The sequence below is a fragment of the Kogia breviceps genome, chromosome 9 (genome assembly GCF_026419965.1).
Source record: "Kogia breviceps isolate mKogBre1 chromosome 9, mKogBre1 haplotype 1, whole genome shotgun sequence".
Lineage (NCBI taxonomy): Eukaryota > Metazoa > Chordata > Mammalia > Artiodactyla > Physeteridae > Kogia > Kogia breviceps.
Genome location: NC_081318.1, coordinates 91,162,801 through 91,187,833, shown reverse-complemented (window position 1 = coordinate 91,187,833; position 25,033 = coordinate 91,162,801).

Genomic DNA, 25,033 nt, shown 5'->3' with positions numbered 1-25,033 from the left:
TGTGATGCTGCCCCTAAGTCACGCCCTGACAGTGTCTGCAGCTAGGGGGCTGACGCAAGGCCTCACCCAGGCCCTGACGCTCTCCCTATGTCAGGCTCTGACGCTGTCCCTACCAGAAACCTTGACAAAGGTCATAAATTAGGCCCTGATTCTCTGTGTAACTGAGGCCTTGACACCAACCCTAGGTCATTTTAACTGACACTAGCCCTAGACCTTAACCTAACCTTGTCCTTAACTAATGTCCAGTTTAGCTAAAGAGATTCTTCTTTAGGATGAAATTCTTGCAACTCGTGAATATTGTTTCCTTAAAAAAATAATTTTTAAACTCTTGTTAACCTTAAAGAAAATGTACTCAACTGCTGTGGAATATTCCTTCACAGCAGCGTGCATGGTTCACTTTTGCATTTGCGTGTGTCGGCTTTCAAGGTGCTAGCAGGAATGGCTCCTCTCATGCTAACTAAATCCCTGATGCTGTCCCTAAATAAGGCCCTGAAATTACTCCCGAGGCTGTGAAACTCTCCCTAACTAAGGCCTGGAGACTTGTCCTAACTCAGGCCCTGACACTACACCGAACTCAGACCCTGAAAAAACTCCTAGCTCCGTCTCTGACACTGTACCTAACAAAGGCCATGATGCTAGTCCTACCTCAGGCCCTGGCACTGTCGCTAACTAAGGCCCAGCTGCCGGCCATATCTAAAGTCCTGATAGTATCCTGAGCTAATATCCTGGACCCAGGTCTTACCAAGGTCCTGAAACTGGCCCAAATTAATCCTTGATGCTGTCCATAAAGGAGGCCCTGAGGCTCTGCTTAACAGAGGCCCTGATAATGTCTTTAATGAAGACCCTAACGTTGATCCCACAGAGGCCTTTATGCTGCTCACAAGTCATGCCCTGACACTTTCCCTAACTCAGATCCTAAAGAGAGGCCTCACTTAGGCACTTGGGCTGTACCTCAGTTAGGCTCTGATGCTGTCCGTATATGAAGCCCTGGCAGTGGTCGTGATTTAGGGCCTGGCTCTGGTCCTAGGCAAGGCCCCGATGCTCTCAATAACTCAGGTTTTAACCCTTTCCCTTGGTCGTTTCCTGACACTATCCCTGGCCCGGAACCTGACTCTGTCCCAAGCTCATGTCCTGCATCTTATCCTAAATGAAACCCTAACACTCTCCGTAACGAAGGCCCTGACTAATCCTACCTAAGGCCTTGACACGACCTCTCGCTAAGGCCCGGAATCTGTCCCTAACATGGGACCTGCTGCAATCAATAAGTAAAATCCAGACACTATCCTGAGCTCACGTTCTGACGCACTTCTATCCACGATCCTGACACTGTCCCAGAGAGTGCCCTGTTACTGTCCTTGAGTGAATACCGGAGGCTCTGCCTAACTCAGGCCCTGAAGCTTTCCCTAACGGAGGCCTGGATTCTGTGACTCACTCGGGACCTGCTCATGTCTTTCACTATGACCCGAATGCCGAACCAACAAAGGCCCTGATGCTGCTCCTCCGTCGTGCCCTGACTGTGTCTCCAGCTAGGGGGCTGACGCTAGGCTTCACTCAGGCCTAGATGTTCTCCCTAAGTGAGGTTCTGATGCTTTCCCTACACGAAGCCCTGACACAGGTCCTCAATTAGGCCCTGATTCTCTAAGTAACTAAGGTCTTGACAGCAACCCTACGTCATTTCCTCACGCTATCCCTGGCTCGGAACGTGACTCTGTCCCAAGCTGATGCCCTGCATCTGATCCTAACTGAAACCCTAATACTCTGCCTAACTAAGGCCCTGACTAATCCTAACTAAGTCCCTGACACTATCTCTCACTAAGGCCTGCAACTTGTCCCTAACATGGGACGTGCTACAATCAATAACTAAAATCCGGACACTCTCCTGAGCTAATATCCTGACACATTTCTAACCAGGGTCCTGACCCTGTCCCAAAGAAAGCCCTGTCGCTTTCCTGAAGTAAGAGCTGAGGCTGTGCCAAACTCAGGCCCTGAAGCTTTCCCTGACTGAGGCCTGGATTCTGTGACTCACTCAGGCCCTCTTGATGTCTTTCATTATGATGCGAATGCTGACCCAACAAAGGCCCTGCTGCTGCTCCCAGGACACGCCCTGACGGTGCCTCCAGCCAGGGGGCCTGACACTGGGTCTCACTCAGGCCTTGTTGCTGGCCCTCTGTCCGGCCCTGATGCTGGTCCTAAATAAGCCCCTGAGGTTCTCAGTAACTCAGGCCTTGACGCTATCCCTAGGTCGTTTGCTGACACGATCCCTAGAGTTTACCCCCACCCTGTACCTAGCTAATATCTTGCCTCTTATGCCAACTGAAGCTCTTATGCTGTGCCGACTTCAGGACCTGAATTGAGTCCCAACGCCGTGACACTGTCACTAACTAAGGCCTGGATGTTCGTCCTGAGTCAGGGCCTCACACTGTCCCTGACTAGGGCCCTGTTGCCCTCAATATCTAAAGTCCTCACACTCTCCTGAGCTAATTTACCAACCCATCACTTACCAAGGTCCTGAAAATGTCCCTAAGTAAGCCCTGACGCTGTCCCTAAGAGAAGGCCTGATCATGTCTTTAACGAAGACCATAATGCTGATCCAACAAAGGCACTGATGCTGCTCCTGTGTCATGCCCTGAGAGTGGCCCCAGCTAACGGACAGACGCTGGGCCTCACTCAGGCCGTGTCACTCGCCCCAAGCCAGTCCGTGATGCTGTTTTCATCTGAAGCCCTGACATTGCTTCAAAACGGAGGCCCTGATGCTCTCAGTAACTAAGGTCTTGACAACTATCTCTCACTAAGGCCCGGAATCTGTCCCTAACATGGGACCTGTTGCAATCCATAACTAAAATCCAGACACTATCCTGAGCCGATATTCTGACGCACTTCTATCCACAATCCTGACACTCTCCCAAAGAAAGCCCTGTTACTGTCCTTAAGTGAATACCGGAGGCTCTGCCTAACTCAGGCCCTGAAGCTTTCCATAACCGAGGCCTTGATTCTGTGACTCACTCAAGCCCTGCTCATGTCTTTCACTATGACCCGAATGCTGACCCAACAAAGCCTGTGATGCTGCCCCTAAGTCACGCCCTGACAGTGTCTGCAGCTAGGGGGCTGACGCAAGGCCTCACCCAGGCCCTGACGCTCTCCCTATGTCAGGCTCTGACGCTGTCCCTACCAGAAACCTTGACAAAGGTCATAAATTAGGCCCTGATTCTCTGTGTAACTGAGGCCTTGACACCAACCCTAGGTCATTTTAACTGACACTAGCCCTAGACCTTAACCTAACCTTGTCCTTAACTAATGTCCAGTTTAGCTAAAGAGATTCTTCTTTAGGATGAAATTCTTGCAACTCGTGAATATTGTTTCCTTAAAAAAATAATTTTTAAACTCTTGTTAACCTTAAAGAAAATGTACTCAACTGCTGTGGAATATTCCTTCACAGCAGCGTGCATGGTTCACTTTTGCATTTGCGTGTGTCGGCTTTCAAGGTGCTAGCAGGAATGGCTCCTCTCATGCTAACTAAATCCCTGATGCTGTCCCTAAATAAGGCCCTGAAATTACTCCCGAGGCTGTGAAACTCTCCCTAACTAAGGCCTGGAGACTTGTCCTAACTCAGGCCCTGACACTACACCGAACTCAGACCCTGAAAAAACTCCTAGCTCCGTCTCTGACACTGTACCTAACAAAGGCCATGATGCTAGTCCTACCTCAGGCCCTGGCACTGTCGCTAACTAAGGCCCAGCTGCCGGCCATATCTAAAGTCCTGATAGTATCCTGAGCTAATATCCTGGACCCAGGTCTTACCAAGGTCCTGAAACTGGCCCAAATTAATCCTTGATGCTGTCCATAAAGGAGGCCCTGAGGCTCTGCTTAACAGAGGCCCTGATAATGTCTTTAATGAAGACCCTAACGTTGATCCCACAGAGGCCTTTATGCTGCTCACAAGTCATGCCCTGACACTTTCCCTAACTCAGATCCTAAAGAGAGGCCTCACTTAGGCACTTGGGCTGTACCTCAGTTAGGCTCTGATGCTGTCCGTATATGAAGCCCTGGCAGTGGTCGTGATTTAGGGCCTGGCTCTGGTCCTAGGCAAGGCCCCGATGCTCTCAATAACTCAGGTTTTAACCCTTTCCCTTGGTCGTTTCCTGACACTATCCCTGGCCCGGAACCTGACTCTGTCCCAAGCTCATGTCCTGCATCTTATCCTAAATGAAACCCTAACACTCTCCGTAACGAAGGCCCTGACTAATCCTACCTAAGGCCTTGACACGACCTCTCGCTAAGGCCCGGAATCTGTCCCTAACATGGGACCTGCTGCAATCAATAAGTAAAATCCAGACACTATCCTGAGCTCACGTTCTGACGCACTTCTATCCACGATCCTGACACTGTCCCAGAGAGTGCCCTGTTACTGTCCTTGAGTGAATACCGGAGGCTCTGCCTAACTCAGGCCCTGAAGCTTTCCCTAACGGAGGCCTGGATTCTGTGACTCACTCGGGACCTGCTCATGTCTTTCACTATGACCCGAATGCCGAACCAACAAAGGCCCTGATGCTGCTCCTCCGTCGTGCCCTGACTGTGTCTCCAGCTAGGGGGCTGACGCTAGGCTTCACTCAGGCCTAGATGTTCTCCCTAAGTGAGGTTCTGATGCTTTCCCTACACGAAGCCCTGACACAGGTCCTCAATTAGGCCCTGATTCTCTAAGTAACTAAGGTCTTGACAGCAACCCTACGTCATTTCCTCACGCTATCCCTGGCTCGGAACGTGACTCTGTCCCAAGCTGATGCCCTGCATCTGATCCTAACTGAAACCCTAATACTCTGCCTAACTAAGGCCCTGACTAATCCTAACTAAGTCCCTGACACTATCTCTCACTAAGGCCTGCAACTTGTCCCTAACATGGGACGTGCTACAATCAATAACTAAAATCCGGACACTCTCCTGAGCTAATATCCTGACACATTTCTAACCAGGGTCCTGACCCTGTCCCAAAGAAAGCCCTGTCGCTTTCCTGAAGTAAGAGCTGAGGCTGTGCCAAACTCAGGCCCTGAAGCTTTCCCTGACTGAGGCCTGGATTCTGTGACTCACTCAGGCCCTCTTGATGTCTTTCATTATGATGCGAATGCTGACCCAACAAAGGCCCTGCTGCTGCTCCCAGGACACGCCCTGACGGTGCCTCCAGCCAGGGGGCCTGACACTGGGTCTCACTCAGGCCTTGTTGCTGGCCCTCTGTCCGGCCCTGATGCTGGTCCTAAATAAGCCCCTGAGGTTCTCAGTAACTCAGGCCTTGACGCTATCCCTAGGTCGTTTGCTGACACGATCCCTAGAGTTTACCCCCACCCTGTACCTAGCTAATATCTTGCCTCTTATGCCAACTGAAGCTCTTATGCTGTGCCGACTTCAGGACCTGAATTGAGTCCCAACGCCGTGACACTGTCACTAACTAAGGCCTGGATGTTCGTCCTGAGTCAGGGCCTCACACTGTCCCTGACTAGGGCCCTGTTGCCCTCAATATCTAAAGTCCTCACACTCTCCTGAGCTAATTTACCAACCCATCACTTACCAAGGTCCTGAAAATGTCCCTAAGTAAGCCCTGACGCTGTCCCTAAGAGAAGGCCTGATCATGTCTTTAACGAAGACCATAATGCTGATCCAACAAAGGCACTGATGCTGCTCCTGTGTCATGCCCTGAGAGTGGCCCCAGCTAACGGACAGACGCTGGGCCTCACTCAGGCCGTGTCACTCGCCCCAAGCCAGTCCGTGATGCTGTTTTCATCTGAAGCCCTGACATTGCTTCAAAACGGAGGCCCTGATGCTCTCAGTAACTAAGGTCTTGACAACTATCTCTCACTAAGGCCCGGAATCTGTCCCTAACATGGGACCTGTTGCAATCCATAACTAAAATCCAGACACTATCCTGAGCCGATATTCTGACGCACTTCTATCCACAATCCTGACACTCTCCCAAAGAAAGCCCTGTTACTGTCCTTAAGTGAATACCGGAGGCTCTGCCTAACTCAGGCCCTGAAGCTTTCCATAACCGAGGCCTTGATTCTGTGACTCACTCAAGCCCTGCTCATGTCTTTCACTATGACCCGAATGCTGACCCAACAAAGCCTGTGATGCTGCCCCTAAGTCACGCCCTGACAGTGTCTGCAGCTAGGGGGCTGACGCAAGGCCTCACCCAGGCCCTGACGCTCTCCCTATGTCAGGCTCTGACGCTGTCCCTACCAGAAACCTTGACAAAGGTCATAAATTAGGCCCTGATTCTCTGTGTAACTGAGGCCTTGACACCAACCCTAGGTCATTTTAACTGACACTAGCCCTAGACCTTAACCTAACCTTGTCCTTAACTAATGTCCAGTTTAGCTAAAGAGATTCTTCTTTAGGATGAAATTCTTGCAACTCGTGAATATTGTTTCCTTAAAAAAATAATTTTTAAACTCTTGTTAACCTTAAAGAAAATGTACTCAACTGCTGTGGAATATTCCTTCACAGCAGCGTGCATGGTTCACTTTTGCATTTGCGTGTGTCGGCTTTCAAGGTGCTAGCAGGAATGGCTCCTCTCATGCTAACTAAATCCCTGATGCTGTCCCTAAATAAGGCCCTGAAATTACTCCCGAGGCTGTGAAACTCTCCCTAACTAAGGCCTGGAGACTTGTCCTAACTCAGGCCCTGACACTACACCGAACTCAGACCCTGAAAAAACTCCTAGCTCCGTCTCTGACACTGTACCTAACAAAGGCCATGATGCTAGTCCTACCTCAGGCCCTGGCACTGTCGCTAACTAAGGCCCAGCTGCCGGCCATATCTAAAGTCCTGATAGTATCCTGAGCTAATATCCTGGACCCAGGTCTTACCAAGGTCCTGAAACTGGCCCAAATTAATCCTTGATGCTGTCCATAAAGGAGGCCCTGAGGCTCTGCTTAACAGAGGCCCTGATAATGTCTTTAATGAAGACCCTAACGTTGATCCCACAGAGGCCTTTATGCTGCTCACAAGTCATGCCCTGACACTTTCCCTAACTCAGATCCTAAAGAGAGGCCTCACTTAGGCACTTGGGCTGTACCTCAGTTAGGCTCTGATGCTGTCCGTATATGAAGCCCTGGCAGTGGTCGTGATTTAGGGCCTGGCTCTGGTCCTAGGCAAGGCCCCGATGCTCTCAATAACTCAGGTTTTAACCCTTTCCCTTGGTCGTTTCCTGACACTATCCCTGGCCCGGAACCTGACTCTGTCCCAAGCTCATGTCCTGCATCTTATCCTAAATGAAACCCTAACACTCTCCGTAACGAAGGCCCTGACTAATCCTACCTAAGGCCTTGACACGACCTCTCGCTAAGGCCCGGAATCTGTCCCTAACATGGGACCTGCTGCAATCAATAAGTAAAATCCAGACACTATCCTGAGCTCACGTTCTGACGCACTTCTATCCACGATCCTGACACTGTCCCAGAGAGTGCCCTGTTACTGTCCTTGAGTGAATACCGGAGGCTCTGCCTAACTCAGGCCCTGAAGCTTTCCCTAACGGAGGCCTGGATTCTGTGACTCACTCGGGACCTGCTCATGTCTTTCACTATGACCCGAATGCCGAACCAACAAAGGCCCTGATGCTGCTCCTCCGTCGTGCCCTGACTGTGTCTCCAGCTAGGGGGCTGACGCTAGGCTTCACTCAGGCCTAGATGTTCTCCCTAAGTGAGGTTCTGATGCTTTCCCTACACGAAGCCCTGACACAGGTCCTCAATTAGGCCCTGATTCTCTAAGTAACTAAGGTCTTGACAGCAACCCTACGTCATTTCCTCACACTATCCCTGGCTCGGAACGTGACTCTGTCCCAAGCTGATGCCCTGCATCTGATCCTAACTGAAACCCTAATACTCTGCCTAACTAAGGCCCTGACTAATCCTAACTAAGTCCCTGACACTATCTCTCACTAAGGCCTGCAACTTGTCCCTAACATGGGACGTGCTACAATCAATAACTAAAATCCGGACACTCTCCTGAGCTAATATCCTGACACATTTCTAACCAGGGTCCTGACCCTGTCCCAAAGAAAGCCCTGTCGCTTTCCTGAAGTAAGAGCTGAGGCTGTGCCAAACTCAGGCCCTGAAGCTTTCCCTGACTGAGGCCTGGATTCTGTGACTCACTCAGGCCCTCTTGATGTCTTTCATTATGATGCGAATGCTGACCCAACAAAGGCCCTGCTGCTGCTCCCAGGACACGCCCTGACGGTGCCTCCAGCCAGGGGGCCTGACACTGGGTCTCACTCAGGCCTTGTTGCTGGCCCTCTGTCCGGCCCTGATGCTGGTCCTAAATAAGCCCCTGAGGTTCTCAGTAACTCAGGCCTTGACGCTATCCCTAGGTCGTTTGCTGACACGATCCCTAGAGTTTACCCCCACCCTGTACCTAGCTAATATCTTGCCTCTTATGCCAACTGAAGCTCTTATGCTGTGCCGACTTCAGGACCTGAATTGAGTCCCAACGCCGTGACACTGTCACTAACTAAGGCCTGGATGTTCGTCCTGAGTCAGGGCCTCACACTGTCCCTGACTAGGGCCCTGTTGCCCTCAATATCTAAAGTCCTCACACTCTCCTGAGCTAATTTACCAACCCATCACTTACCAAGGTCCTGAAAATGTCCCTAAGTAAGCCCTGACGCTGTCCCTAAGAGAAGGCCTGATCATGTCTTTAACGAAGACCATAATGCTGATCCAACAAAGGCACTGATGCTGCTCCTGTGTCATGCCCTGAGAGTGGCCCCAGCTAACGGACAGACGCTGGGCCTCACTCAGGCCGTGTCACTCGCCCCAAGCCAGTCCGTGATGCTGTTTTCATCTGAAGCCCTGACATTGCTTCAAAACGGAGGCCCTGATGCTCTCAGTAACTAAGGTCTTGACAACTATCTCTCACTAAGGCCCGGAATCTGTCCCTAACATGGGACCTGTTGCAATCCATAACTAAAATCCAGACACTATCCTGAGCCGATATTCTGACGCACTTCTATCCACAATCCTGACACTGTCCCAAAGAAAGCCCTGTTACTGTCCTTAAGTGAATACCGGAGGCTCTGCCTAACTCAGGCCCTGAAGCTTTCCATAACCGAGGCCTTGATTCTGTGACTCACTCAAGCCCTGCTCATGTCTTTCACTATGACCCGAATGCTGACCCAACAAAGCCTGTGATGCTGCCCCTAAGTCACGCCCTGACAGTGTCTGCAGCTAGGGGGCTGACGCAAGGCCTCACCCAGGCCCTGACGCTCTCCCTATGTCAGGCTCTGACGCTGTCCCTACCAGAAACCTTGACAAAGGTCATAAATTAGGCCCTGATTCTCTGTGTAACTGAGGCCTTGACACCAACCCTAGGTCATTTTAACTGACACTAGCCCTAGACCTTAACCTAACCTTGTCCTTAACTAATGTCCAGTTTAGCTAAAGAGATTCTTCTTTAGGATGAAATTCTTGCAACTCGTGAATATTGTTTCCTTAAAAAAATAATTTTTAAACTCTTGTTAACCTTAAAGAAAATGTACTCAACTGCTGTGGAATATTCCTTCACAGCAGCGTGCATGGTTCACTTTTGCATTTGCGTGTGTCGGCTTTCAAGGTGCTAGCAGGAATGGCTCCTCTCATGCTAACTAAATCCCTGATGCTGTCCCTAAATAAGGCCCTGAAATTACTCCCGAGGCTGTGAAACTCTCCCTAACTAAGGCCTGGAGACTTGTCCTAACTCAGGCCCTGACACTACACCGAACTCAGACCCTGAAAAAACTCCTAGCTCCGTCTCTGACACTGTACCTAACAAAGGCCATGATGCTAGTCCTACCTCAGGCCCTGGCACTGTCGCTAACTAAGGCCCAGCTGCCGGCCATATCTAAAGTCCTGATAGTATCCTGAGCTAATATCCTGGACCCAGGTCTTACCAAGGTCCTGAAACTGGCCCAAATTAATCCTTGATGCTGTCCATAAAGGAGGCCCTGAGGCTCTGCTTAACAGAGGCCCTGATAATGTCTTTAATGAAGACCCTAACGTTGATCCCACAGAGGCCTTTATGCTGCTCACAAGTCATGCCCTGACACTTTCCCTAACTCAGATCCTAAAGAGAGGCCTCACTTAGGCACTTGGGCTGTACCTCAGTTAGGCTCTGATGCTGTCCGTATATGAAGCCCTGGCAGTGGTCGTGATTTAGGGCCTGGCTCTGGTCCTAGGCAAGGCCCCGATGCTCTCAATAACTCAGGTTTTAACCCTTTCCCTTGGTCGTTTCCTGACACTATCCCTGGCCCGGAACCTGACTCTGTCCCAAGCTCATGTCCTGCATCTTATCCTAAATGAAACCCTAACACTCTCCGTAACGAAGGCCCTGACTAATCCTACCTAAGGCCTTGACACGACCTCTCGCTAAGGCCCGGAATCTGTCCCTAACATGGGACCTGCTGCAATCAATAAGTAAAATCCAGACACTATCCTGAGCTCACGTTCTGACGCACTTCTATCCACGATCCTGACACTGTCCCAGAGAGTGCCCTGTTACTGTCCTTGAGTGAATACCGGAGGCTCTGCCTAACTCAGGCCCTGAAGCTTTCCCTAACGGAGGCCTGGATTCTGTGACTCACTCGGGACCTGCTCATGTCTTTCACTATGACCCGAATGCCGAACCAACAAAGGCCCTGATGCTGCTCCTCCGTCGTGCCCTGACTGTGTCTCCAGCTAGGGGGCTGACGCTAGGCTTCACTCAGGCCTAGATGTTCTCCCTAAGTGAGGTTCTGATGCTTTCCCTACACGAAGCCCTGACACAGGTCCTCAATTAGGCCCTGATTCTCTAAGTAACTAAGGTCTTGACAGCAACCCTACGTCATTTCCTCACGCTATCCCTGGCTCGGAACGTGACTCTGTCCCAAGCTGATGCCCTGCATCTGATCCTAACTGAAACCCTAATACTCTGCCTAACTAAGGCCCTGACTAATCCTAACTAAGTCCCTGACACTATCTCTCACTAAGGCCTGCAACTTGTCCCTAACATGGGACGTGCTACAATCAATAACTAAAATCCGGACACTCTCCTGAGCTAATATCCTGACACATTTCTAACCAGGGTCCTGACCCTGTCCCAAAGAAAGCCCTGTCGCTTTCCTGAAGTAAGAGCTGAGGCTGTGCCAAACTCAGGCCCTGAAGCTTTCCCTGACTGAGGCCTGGATTCTGTGACTCACTCAGGCCCTCTTGATGTCTTTCATTATGATGCGAATGCTGACCCAACAAAGGCCCTGCTGCTGCTCCCAGGACACGCCCTGACGGTGCCTCCAGCCAGGGGGCCTGACACTGGGTCTCACTCAGGCCTTGTTGCTGGCCCTCTGTCCGGCCCTGATGCTGGTCCTAAATAAGCCCCTGAGGTTCTCAGTAACTCAGGCCTTGACGCTATCCCTAGGTCGTTTGCTGACACGATCCCTAGAGTTTACCCCCACCCTGTACCTAGCTAATATCTTGCCTCTTATGCCAACTGAAGCTCTTATGCTGTGCCGACTTCAGGACCTGAATTGAGTCCCAACGCCGTGACACTGTCACTAACTAAGGCCTGGATGTTCGTCCTGAGTCAGGGCCTCACACTGTCCCTGACTAGGGCCCTGTTGCCCTCAATATCTAAAGTCCTCACACTCTCCTGAGCTAATTTACCAACCCATCACTTACCAAGGTCCTGAAAATGTCCCTAAGTAAGCCCTGACGCTGTCCCTAAGAGAAGGCCTGATCATGTCTTTAACGAAGACCATAATGCTGATCCAACAAAGGCACTGATGCTGCTCCTGTGTCATGCCCTGAGAGTGGCCCCAGCTAACGGACAGACGCTGGGCCTCACTCAGGCCGTGTCACTCGCCCCAAGCCAGTCCGTGATGCTGTTTTCATCTGAAGCCCTGACATTGCTTCAAAACGGAGGCCCTGATGCTCTCAGTAACTAAGGTCTTGACAACTATCTCTCACTAAGGCCCGGAATCTGTCCCTAACATGGGACCTGTTGCAATCCATAACTAAAATCCAGACACTATCCTGAGCCGATATTCTGACGCACTTCTATCCACAATCCTGACACTCTCCCAAAGAAAGCCCTGTTACTGTCCTTAAGTGAATACCGGAGGCTCTGCCTAACTCAGGCCCTGAAGCTTTCCATAACCGAGGCCTTGATTCTGTGACTCACTCAAGCCCTGCTCATGTCTTTCACTATGACCCGAATGCTGACCCAACAAAGCCTGTGATGCTGCCCCTAAGTCACGCCCTGACAGTGTCTGCAGCTAGGGGGCTGACGCAAGGCCTCACCCAGGCCCTGACGCTCTCCCTATGTCAGGCTCTGACGCTGTCCCTACCAGAAACCTTGACAAAGGTCATAAATTAGGCCCTGATTCTCTGTGTAACTGAGGCCTTGACACCAACCCTAGGTCATTTTAACTGACACTAGCCCTAGACCTTAACCTAACCTTGTCCTTAACTAATGTCCAGTTTAGCTAAAGAGATTCTTCTTTAGGATGAAATTCTTGCAACTCGTGAATATTGTTTCCTTAAAAAAATAATTTTTAAACTCTTGTTAACCTTAAAGAAAATGTACTCAACTGCTGTGGAATATTCCTTCACAGCAGCGTGCATGGTTCACTTTTGCATTTGCGTGTGTCGGCTTTCAAGGTGCTAGCAGGAATGGCTCCTCTCATGCTAACTAAATCCCTGATGCTGTCCCTAAATAAGGCCCTGAAATTACTCCCGAGGCTGTGAAACTCTCCCTAACTAAGGCCTGGAGACTTGTCCTAACTCAGGCCCTGACACTACACCGAACTCAGACCCTGAAAAAACTCCTAGCTCCGTCTCTGACACTGTACCTAACAAAGGCCATGATGCTAGTCCTACCTCAGGCCCTGGCACTGTCGCTAACTAAGGCCCAGCTGCCGGCCATATCTAAAGTCCTGATAGTATCCTGAGCTAATATCCTGGACCCAGGTCTTACCAAGGTCCTGAAACTGGCCCAAATTAATCCTTGATGCTGTCCATAAAGGAGGCCCTGAGGCTCTGCTTAACAGAGGCCCTGATAATGTCTTTAATGAAGACCCTAACGTTGATCCCACAGAGGCCTTTATGCTGCTCACAAGTCATGCCCTGACACTTTCCCTAACTCAGATCCTAAAGAGAGGCCTCACTTAGGCACTTGGGCTGTACCTCAGTTAGGCTCTGATGCTGTCCGTATATGAAGCCCTGGCAGTGGTCGTGATTTAGGGCCTGGCTCTGGTCCTAGGCAAGGCCCCGATGCTCTCAATAACTCAGGTTTTAACCCTTTCCCTTGGTCGTTTCCTGACACTATCCCTGGCCCGGAACCTGACTCTGTCCCAAGCTCATGTCCTGCATCTTATCCTAAATGAAACCCTAACACTCTCCGTAACGAAGGCCCTGACTAATCCTACCTAAGGCCTTGACACGACCTCTCGCTAAGGCCCGGAATCTGTCCCTAACATGGGACCTGCTGCAATCAATAAGTAAAATCCAGACACTATCCTGAGCTCACGTTCTGACGCACTTCTATCCACGATCCTGACACTGTCCCAGAGAGTGCCCTGTTACTGTCCTTGAGTGAATACCGGAGGCTCTGCCTAACTCAGGCCCTGAAGCTTTCCCTAACGGAGGCCTGGATTCTGTGACTCACTCGGGACCTGCTCATGTCTTTCACTATGACCCGAGTGCCGAACCAACAAAGGCCCTGATGCTGCTCCTCCGTCGTGCCCTGACTGTGTCTCCAGCTAGGGGGCTGACGCTAGGCTTCACTCAGGCCTAGATGTTCTCCCTAAGTGAGGTTCTGATGCTTTCCCTACACGAAGCCCTGACACAGGTCCTCAATTAGGCCCTGATTCTCTAAGTAACTAAGGTCTTGACAGCAACCCTACGTCATTTCCTCACGCTATCCCTGGCTCGGAACGTGACTCTGTCCCAAGCTGATGCCCTGCATCTGATCCTAACTGAAACCCTAATACTCTGCCTAACTAAGGCCCTGACTAATCCTAACTAAGTCCCTGACACTATCTCTCACTAAGGCCTGCAACTTGTCCCTAACATGGGACGTGCTACAATCAATAACTAAAATCCGGACACTCTCCTGAGCTAATATCCTGACACATTTCTAACCAGGGTCCTGACCCTGTCCCAAAGAAAGCCCTGTCGCTTTCCTGAAGTAAGAGCTGAGGCTGTGCCAAACTCAGGCCCTGAAGCTTTCCCTGACTGAGGCCTGGATTCTGTGACTCACTCAGGCCCTCTTGATGTCTTTCATTATGATGCGAATGCTGACCCAACAAAGGCCCTGCTGCTGCTCCCAGGACACGCCCTGACGGTGCCTCCAGCCAGGGGGCCTGACACTGGGTCTCACTCAGGCCTTGTTGCTGGCCCTCTGTCCGGCCCTGATGCTGGTCCTAAATAAGCCCCTGAGGTTCTCAGTAACTCAGGCCTTGACGCTATCCCTAGGTCGTTTGCTGACACGATCCCTAGAGTTTACCCCCACCCTGTACCTAGCTAATATCTTGCCTCTTATGCCAACTGAAGCTCTTATGCTGTGCCGACTTCAGGACCTGAATTGAGTCCCAACGCCGTGACACTGTCACTAACTAAGGCCTGGATGTTCGTCCTGAGTCAGGGCCTCACACTGTCCCTGACTAGGGCCCTGTTGCCCTCAATATCTAAAGTCCTCACACTCTCCTGAGCTAATTTACCAACCCATCACTTACCAAGGTCCTGAAAATGTCCCTAAGTAAGCCCTGACGCTGTCCCTAAGAGAAGGCCTGATCATGTCTTTAACGAAGACCATAATGCTGATCCAACAAAGGCACTGATGCTGCTCCTGTGTCATGCCCTGAGAGTGGCCCCAGCTAACGGACAGACGCTGGGCCTCACTCAGGCCGTGTCACTCGCCCCAAGCCAGTCCGTGATGCTGTTTTCATCTGAAGCCCTGACATTGCTTCAAAACGGAGGCCCTGATGCTCTCAGTAACTAAGGTCTTGACAACTATCTCTCACTAAGGCCCGGAATCTGTCCCTAACATGGGACCTGTTGCAATCCATAACTAAAATCCAGACACTATCCTGAGCCGATATTCTGACGCACTTCTATCCACAATCCTGACACTGTCCCAAAGAAAGCCCTGTTACTGTCCTTAAGTGAATACCGGAGGCTCTGCCTAACTCAGGCCCTGAAGCTTTCCATAACCGAGGCCTTGATTCTGTGACTCACTCAAGCCCTGCTCATGTCTTTCACTATGACCCGAATGCTGACCCAACAAAGCCTGTGATGCTGCCCCTAAGTCACGCCCTGACAGTGTCTGCAGCTAGGGGGCTGACGCAAGGCCTCACCCAGGCCCTGACGCTCTCCCTATGTCAGGCTCTGACGCTGTCCCTACCAGAAACCTTGACAAAGGTCATAAATTAGGCCCTGATTCTCTGTGTAACTGAGGCCTTGACACCAACCCTAGGTCATTTTAACTGACACTAGCCCTAGACCTTAACCTAACCTTGTCCTTAACTAATGTCCAGTTTAGCTAAAGAGATTCTTCTTTAGGATGAAATTCTTGCAACTCGTGAATATTGTTTCCTTAAAAAAATAATTTTTAAACTCTTGTTAACCTTAAAGAAAATGTACTCAACTGCTGTGGAATATTCCTTCACAGCAGCGTGCATGGTTCACTTTTGCATTTGCGTGTGTCGGCTTTCAAGGTGCTAGCAGGAATGGCTCCTCTCATGCTAACTAAATCCCTGATGCTGTCCCTAAATAAGGCCCTGAAATTACTCCCGAGGCTGTGAAACTCTCCCTAACTAAGGCCTGGAGACTTGTCCTAACTCAGGCCCTGACACTACACCGAACTCAGACCCTGAAAAAACTCCTAGCTCCGTCTCTGACACTGTACCTAACAAAGGCCATGATGCTAGTCCTACCTCAGGCCCTGGCACTGTCGCTAACTAAGGCCCAGCTGCCGGCCATATCTAAAGTCCTGATAGTATCCTGAGCTAATATCCTGGACCCAGGTCTTACCAAGGTCCTGAAACTGGCCCAAATTAATCCTTGATGCTGTCCATAAAGGAGGCCCTGAGGCTCTGCTTAACAGAGGCCCTGATAATGTCTTTAATGAAGACCCTAACGTTGATCCCACAGAGGCCTTTATGCTGCTCACAAGTCATGCCCTGACACTTTCCCTAACTCAGATCCTAAAGAGAGGCCTCACTTAGGCACTTGGGCTGTACCTCAGTTAGGCTCTGATGCTGTCCGTATATGAAGCCCTGGCAGTGGTCGTGATTTAGGGCCTGGCTCTGGTCCTAGGCAAGGCCCCGATGCTCTCAATAACTCAGGTTTTAACCCTTTCCCTTGGTCGTTTCCTGACACTATCCCTGGCCCGGAACCTGACTCTGTCCCAAGCTCATGTCCTGCATCTTATCCTAAATGAAACCCTAACACTCTCCGTAACGAAGGCCCTGACTAATCCTACCTAAGGCCTTGACACGACCTCTCGCTAAGGCCCGGAATCTGTCCCTAACATGGGACCTGCTGCAATCAATAAGTAAAATCCAGACACTATCCTGAGCTCACGTTCTGACGCACTTCTATCCACGATCCTGACACTGTCCCAGAGAGTGCCCTGTTACTGTCCTTGAGTGAATACCGGAGGCTCTGCCTAACTCAGGCCCTGAAGCTTTCCCTAACGGAGGCCTGGATTCTGTGACTCACTCGGGACCTGCTCATGTCTTTCACTATGACCCGAATGCCGAACCAACAAAGGCCCTGATGCTGCTCCTCCGTCGTGCCCTGACTGTGTCTCCAGCTAGGGGGCTGACGCTAGGCTTCACTCAGGCCTAGATGTTCTCCCTAAGTGAGGTTCTGATGCTTTCCCTACACGAAGCCCTGACACAGGTCCTCAATTAGGCCCTGATTCTCTAAGTAACTAAGGTCTTGACAGCAACCCTACGTCATTTCCTCACACTATCCCTGGCTCGGAACGTGACTCTGTCCCAAGCTGATGCCCTGCATCTGATCCTAACTGAAACCCTAATACTCTGCCTAACTAAGGCCCTGACTAATCCTAACTAAGTCCCTGACACTATCTCTCACTAAGGCCTGCAACTTGTCCCTAACATGGGACGTGCTACAATCAATAACTAAAATCCGGACACTCTCCTGAGCTAATATCCTGACACATTTCTAACCAGGGTCCTGACCCTGTCCCAAAGAAAGCCCTGTCGCTTTCCTGAAGTAAGAGCTGAGGCTGTGCCAAACTCAGGCCCTGAAGCTTTCCCTGACTGAGGCCTGGATTCTGTGACTCACTCAGGCCCTCTTGATGTCTTTCATTATGATGCGAATGCTGACCCAACAAAGGCCCTGCTGCTGCTCCCAGGACACGCCCTGACGGTGCCTCCAGCCAGGGGGCCTGACACTGGGTCTCACTCAGGCCTTGTTGCTGGCCCTCTGTCCGGCCCTGATGCTGGTCCTAAATAAGCCCCTGAGGTTCTCAGTAACTCAGGCCTTGACGCTATCCCTAGGTCGTTTGCTGACACGATCCCTAGAGTTTACCCCCACCCTGTACCTAGCTAATATCTTGCCTCTTATGCCAACTGAAGCTCTTATGCTGTGCCGACTTCAGGACCTGAATTGAGTCCCAACGCCGTGACACTGTCACTAACTAAGGCCTGGATGTTCGTCCTGAGTCAGGGCCTCACACTGTCCCTGACTAGGGCCCTGTTGCCCTCAATATCTAAAGTCCTCACACTCTCCTGAGCTAATTTACCAACCCATCACTTACCAAGGTCCTGAAAATGTCCCTAAGTAAGCCCTGACGCTGTCCCTAAGAGAAGGCCTGATCATGTCTTTAACGAAGACCATAATGCTGATCCAACAAAGGCACTGATGCTGCTCCTGTGTCATGCCCTGAGAGTGGCCCCAGCTAACGGACAGACGCTGGGCCTCACTCAGGCCGTGTCACTCGCCCCAAGCCAGTCCGTGATGCTGTTTTCATCTGAAGCCCTGACATTGCTTCAAAACGGAGGCCCTGATGCTCTCAGTAACTAAGGTCTTGACAACTATCTCTCACTAAGGCCCGGAATCTGTCCCTAACATGGGACCTGTTGCAATCCATAACTAAAATCCAGACACTATCCTGAGCCGATATTCTGACGCACTTCTATCCACAATCCTGACACTCTCCCAAAGAAAGCCCTGTTACTGTCCTTAAGTGAATACCGGAGGCTCTGCCTAACTCAGGCCCTGAAGCTTTCCATAACCGAGGCCTTGATTCTGTGACTCACTCAAGCCCTGCTCATGTCTTTCACTATGACCCGAATGCTGACCCAACAAAGCCTGTGATGCTGCCCCTAAGTCACGCCCTGACAGTGTCTGCAGCTAGGGGGCTGACGCAAGGCCTCACCCAGGCCCTGACGCTCTCCCTATGTCAGGCTCTGACGCTGTCCCTACCAGAAACCTTGACAAAGGTCATAAATTAGGCCCTGATTCTCTGTGTAACTGAGGCCTTGACACCAACCCTAGGTCATTTTAACTGACACTAGCCCTAGACCTTAACCTAACCTTGTCCTTAACTAATGTCCAGTTTAGCTAAAGAGATTCTTCTTTAGGATGAAATTCTTGCAACTCGTGAATATTGTTTCCTTAAAAAAATAATTTTTAAACTCTTGTTAACCTTAAAGAAAATGTACTCAACTGCTGTGGAATATTCCTTCACAGCAGCGTGCATGGTTCACTTTTGCATTTGCGTGTGTCGGCTTTCAAGGTGCTAGCAGGAATGGCTCCTCTCATGCTAACTAAATCCCTGATGCTGTCCCTAAATAAGGCCCTGAAATTACTCCCGAGGCTGTGAAACTCTCCCTAACTAAGGCCTGGAGACTTGTCCTAACTCAGGCCCTGACACTACACCGAACTCAGACCCTGAAAAAACTCCTAGCTCCGTCTCTGACACTGTACCTAACAAAGGCCATGATGCTAGTCCTACCTCAGGCCCTGGCACTGTCGCTAACTAAGGCCCAGCTGCCGGCCATATCTAAAGTCCTGATAGTATCCTGAGCTAATATCCTGGACCCAGGTCTTACCAAGGTCCTGAAACTGGCCCAAATTAATCCTTGATGCTGTCCATAAAGGAGGCCCTGAGGCTCTGCTTAACAGAGGCCCTGATAATGTCTTTAATGAAGACCCTAACGTTGATCCCACAGAGGCCTTTATGCTGCTCACAAGTCATGCCCTGACACTTTCCCTAACTCAGATCCTAAAGAGAGGCCTCACTTAGGCACTTGGGCTGTACCTCAGTTAGGCTCTGATGCTGTCCGTATATGAAGCCCTGGCAGTGGTCGTGATTTAGGGCCTGGCTCTGGTCCTAGGCAAGGCCCCGATGCTCTCAATAACTCAGGTTTTAACCCTTTCCCTTGGTCGTTTCCTGACACTATCCCTGGCCCGGAACCTGACTCTGTCCCAAGCTCATGTCCTGCATCTTATCCTAAATGAAACCCTAACACTCTCCGTAACGAAGGCCCTGACTAATCCTACCTAAGGCCTTGACACGACCTCTCGCTAAGGCCCGGAATCTGTCCCTAACATGGGACCTGCTGCAATCAATAAGTAAAATCCAGACACTATCCTGAGCTCACGTTCTGACGCACTTCTATCCACGATCCTGACACTGTCCCAGAGAGTGCCCTGTTACTGTCCTTGAGTGAATACCGGAGGCTCTGCCTAACTCAGGCCCTGAAGCTTTCCCTAACGGAGGCCTGGATTCTGTGACTCACTCGGGACCTGCTCATGTCTTTCACTATGACCCGAATGCCGAACCAACAAAGGCCCTGATGCTGCTCCTCCGTCGTGCCCTGACTGTGTCTCCAGCTAGGGGGCTGACGCTAGGCTTCACTCAGGCCTAGATGTTCTCCCTAAGTGAGGTTCTGATGCTTTCCCTACACGAAGCCCTGACACAGGTCCTCAATTAGGCCCTGATTCTCTAAGTAACTAAGGTCTTGACAGCAACCCTACGTCATTTCCTCACACTATCCCTGGCTCGGAACGTGACTCTGTCCCAAGCTGATGCCCTGCATCTGATCCTAACTGAAACCCTAATACTCTGCCTAACTAAGGCCCTGACTAATCCTAACTAAGTCCCTGACACTATCTCTCACTAAGGCCTGCAACTTGTCCCTAACATGGGACGTGCTACAATCAATAACTAAAATCCGGACACTCTCCTGAGCTAATATCCTGACACATTTCTAACCAGGGTCCTGACCCTGTCCCAAAGAAAGCCCTGTCGCTTTCCTGAAGTAAGAGCTGAGGCTGTGCCAAACTCAGGCCCTGAAGCTTTCCCTGACTGAGGCCTGGATTCTGTGACTCACTCAGGCCCTCTTGATGTCTTTCATTATGATGCGAATGCTGACCCAACAAAGGCCCTGCTGCTGCTCCCAGGACACGCCCTGACGGTGCCTCCAGCCAGGGGGCCTGACACTGGGTCTCACTCAGGCCTTGTTGCTGGCCCTCTGTCCAGCCCTGATGCTGGTCCTAAATAAGCCCCTGAGGTTCTCAGTAACTCAGGCCTTGACGCTATCCCTAGGTCGTTTGCTGACACGATCCCTAGAGTTTACCCCCACCCTGTACCTAGCTAATATCTTGCCTCTTATGCCAACTGAAGCTCTTATGCTGTGCCGACTTCAGGACCTGAATTGAGTCCCAACGCCGTGACACTGTCACTAACTAAGGCCTGGATGTTCGTCCTGAGTCAGGGCCTCACACTGTCCCTGACTAGGGCCCTGTTGCCCTCAATATCTAAAGTCCTCACACTCTCCTGAGCTAATTTACCAACCCATCACTTACCAAGGTCCTGAAAATGTCCCTAAGTAAGCCCTGACGCTGTCCCTAAGAGAAGGCCTGATCATGTCTTTAACGAAGACCATAATGCTGATCCAACAAAGGCACTGATGCTGCTCCTGTGTCATGCCCTGAGAGTGGCCCCAGCTAACGGACAGACGCTGGGCCTCACTCAGGCCGTGTCACTCGCCCCAAGCCAGTCCGTGATGCTGTTTTCATCTGAAGCCCTGACATTGCTTCAAAACGGAGGCCCTGATGCTCTCAGTAACTAAGGTCTTGACAACTATCTCTCACTAAGGCCCGGAATCTGTCCCTAACATGGGACCTGTTGCAATCCATAACTAAAATCCAGACACTATCCTGAGCCGATATTCTGACGCACTTCTATCCACAATCCTGACACTCTCCCAAAGAAAGCCCTGTTACTGTCCTTAAGTGAATACCGGAGGCTCTGCCTAACTCAGGCCCTGAAGCTTTCCATAACCGAGGCCTTGATTCTGTGACTCACTCAAGCCCTGCTCATGTCTTTCACTATGACCCGAATGCTGACCCAACAAAGCCTGTGATGCTGCCCCTAAGTCACGCCCTGACAGTGTCTGCAGCTAGGGGGCTGACGCAAGGCCTCACCCAGGCCCTGACGCTCTCCCTATGTCAGGCTCTGACGCTGTCCCTACCAGAAACCTTGACAAAGGTCATAAATTAGGCCCTGATTCTCTGTGTAACTGAGGCCTTGACACCAACCCTAGGTCATTTTAACTGACACTAGCCCTAGACCTTAACCTAACCTTGTCCTTAACTAATGTCCAGTTTAGCTAAAGAGATTCTTCTTTAGGATGAAATTCTTGCAACTCGTGAATATTGTTTCCTTAAAAAAATAATTTTTAAACTCTTGTTAACCTTAAAGAAAATGTACTCAACTGCTGTGGAATATTCCTTCACAGCAGCGTGCATGGTTCACTTTTGCATTTGCGTGTGTCGGCTTTCAAGGTGCTAGCAGGAATGGCTCCTCTCATGCTAACTAAATCCCTGATGCTGTCCCTAAATAAGGCCCTGAAATTACTCCCGAGGCTGTGAAACTCTCCCTAACTAAGGCCTGGAGACTTGTCCTAACTCAGGCCCTGACACTACACCGAACTCAGACCCTGAAAAAACTCCTAGCTCCGTCTCTGACACTGTACCTAACAAAGGCCATGATGCTAGTCCTACCTCAGGCCCTGGCACTGTCGCTAACTAAGGCCCAGCTGCCGGCCATATCTAAAGTCCTGATAGTATCCTGAGCTAATATCCTGGACCCAGGTCTTACCAAGGTCCTGAAACTGGCCCAAATTAATCCTTGATGCTGTCCATAAAGGAGGCCCTGAGGCTCTGCTTAACAGAGGCCCTGATAATGTCTTTAATGAAGACCCTAACGTTGATCCCACAGAGGCCTTTATGCTGCTCACAAGTCATGCCCTGACACTTTCCCTAACTCAGATCCTAAAGAGAGGCCTCACTTAGGCACTTGGGCTGTACCTCAGTTAGGCTCTGATGCTGTCCGTATATGAAGCCCTGGCAGTGGTCGTGATTTAGGGCCTGGCTCTGGTCCTAGGCAAGGCCCCGATGCTCTCAATAACTCAGGTTTTAACCCTTTCCCTTGGTCGTTTCCTGACACTATCCCTGGCCCGGAACCTGACTCTGTCCCAAGCTCATGTCCTGCATCTTATCCTAAATGAAACCCTAACACTCTCCGTAACGAAGGCCCTGACTAATCCTACCTAAGGCCTTGACACGACCTCTCGCTAAGGCCCGGAATCTGTCCCTAACATGGGACCTGCTGCAATCAATAAGTAAAATCCAGACACTATCCTGAGCTCACGTTCTGACGCACTTCTATCCACGATCCTGACACTGTCCCAGAGAGTGCCCTGTTACTGTCCTTGAGTGAATACCGGAGGCTCTGCCTAACTCAGGCCCTGAAGCTTTCCCTAACGGAGGCCTGGATTCTGTGACTCACTCGGGACCTGCTCATGTCTTTCACTATGACCCGAATGCCGAACCAACAAAGGCCCTGATGCTGCTCCTCCGTCGTGCCCTGACTGTGTCTCCAGCTAGGGGGCTGACGCTAGGCTTCACTCAGGCCTAGATGTTCTCCCTAAGTGAGGTTCTGATGCTTTCCCTACACGAAGCCCTGACACAGGTCCTCAATTAGGCCCTGATTCTCTAAGTAACTAAGGTCTTGACAGCAACCCTACGTCATTTCCTCACGCTATCCCTGGCTCGGAACGTGACTCTGTCCCAAGCTGATGCCCTGCATCTGATCCTAACTGAAACCCTAATACTCTGCCTAACTAAGGCCCTGACTAATCCTAACTAAGTCCCTGACACTATCTCTCACTAAGGCCTGCAACTTGTCCCTAACATGGGACGTGCTACAATCAATAACTAAAATCCGGACACTCTCCTGAGCTAATATCCTGACACATTTCTAACCAGGGTCCTGACCCTGTCCCAAAGAAAGCCCTGTCGCTTTCCTGAAGTAAGAGCTGAGGCTGTGCCAAACTCAGGCCCTGAAGCTTTCCCTGACTGAGGCCTGGATTCTGTGACTCACTCAGGCCCTCTTGATGTCTTTCATTATGATGCGAATGCTGACCCAACAAAGGCCCTGCTGCTGCTCCCAGGACACGCCCTGACGGTGCCTCCAGCCAGGGGGCCTGACACTGGGTCTCACTCAGGCCTTGTTGCTGGCCCTCTGTCCGGCCCTGATGCTGGTCCTAAATAAGCCCCTGAGGTTCTCAGTAACTCAGGCCTTGACGCTATCCCTAGGTCGTTTGCTGACACGATCCCTAGAGTTTACCCCCACCCTGTACCTAGCTAATATCTTGCCTCTTATGCCAACTGAAGCTCTTATGCTGTGCCGACTTCAGGACCTGAATTGAGTCCCAACGCCGTGACACTGTCACTAACTAAGGCCTGGATGTTCGTCCTGAGTCAGGGCCTCACACTGTCCCTGACTAGGGCCCTGTTGCCCTCAATATCTAAAGTCCTCACACTCTCCTGAGCTAATTTACCAACCCATCACTTACCAAGGTCCTGAAAATGTCCCTAAGTAAGCCCTGACGCTGTCCCTAAGAGAAGGCCTGATCATGTCTTTAACGAAGACCATAATGCTGATCCAACAAAGGCACTGATGCTGCTCCTGTGTCATGCCCTGAGAGTGGCCCCAGCTAACGGACAGACGCTGGGCCTCACTCAGGCCGTGTCACTCGCCCCAAGCCAGTCCGTGATGCTGTTTTCATCTGAAGCCCTGACATTGCTTCAAAACGGAGGCCCTGATGCTCTCAGTAACTAAGGTCTTGACAACTATCTCTCACTAAGGCCCGGAATCTGTCCCTAACATGGGACCTGTTGCAATCCATAACTAAAATCCAGACACTATCCTGAGCCGATATTCTGACGCACTTCTATCCACAATCCTGACACTGTCCCAAAGAAAGCCCTGTTACTGTCCTTAAGTGAATACCGGAGGCTCTGCCTAACTCAGGCCCTGAAGCTTTCCATAACCGAGGCCTTGATTCTGTGACTCACTCAAGCCCTGCTCATGTCTTTCACTATGACCCGAATGCTGACCCAACAAAGCCTGTGATGCTGCCCCTAAGTCACGCCCTGACAGTGTCTGCAGCTAGGGGGCTGACGCAAGGCCTCACCCAGGCCCTGACGCTCTCCCTATGTCAGGCTCTGACGCTGTCCCTACCAGAAACCTTGACAAAGGTCATAAATTAGGCCCTGATTCTCTGTGTAACTGAGGCCTTGACACCAACCCTAGGTCATTTTAACTGACACTAGCCCTAGACCTTAACCTAACCTTGTCCTTAACTAATGTCCAGTTTAGCTAAAGAGATTCTTCTTTAGGATGAAATTCTTGCAACTCGTGAATATTGTTTCCTTAAAAAAATAATTTTTAAACTCTTGTTAACCTTAAAGAAAATGTACTCAACTGCTGTGGAATATTCCTTCACAGCAGCGTGCATGGTTCACTTTTGCATTTGCGTGTGTCGGCTTTCAAGGTGCTAGCAGGAATGGCTCCTCTCATGCTAACTAAATCCCTGATGCTGTCCCTAAATAAGGCCCTGAAATTACTCCCGAGGCTGTGAAACTCTCCCTAACTAAGGCCTGGAGACTTGTCCTAACTCAGGCCCTGACACTACACCGAACTCAGACCCTGA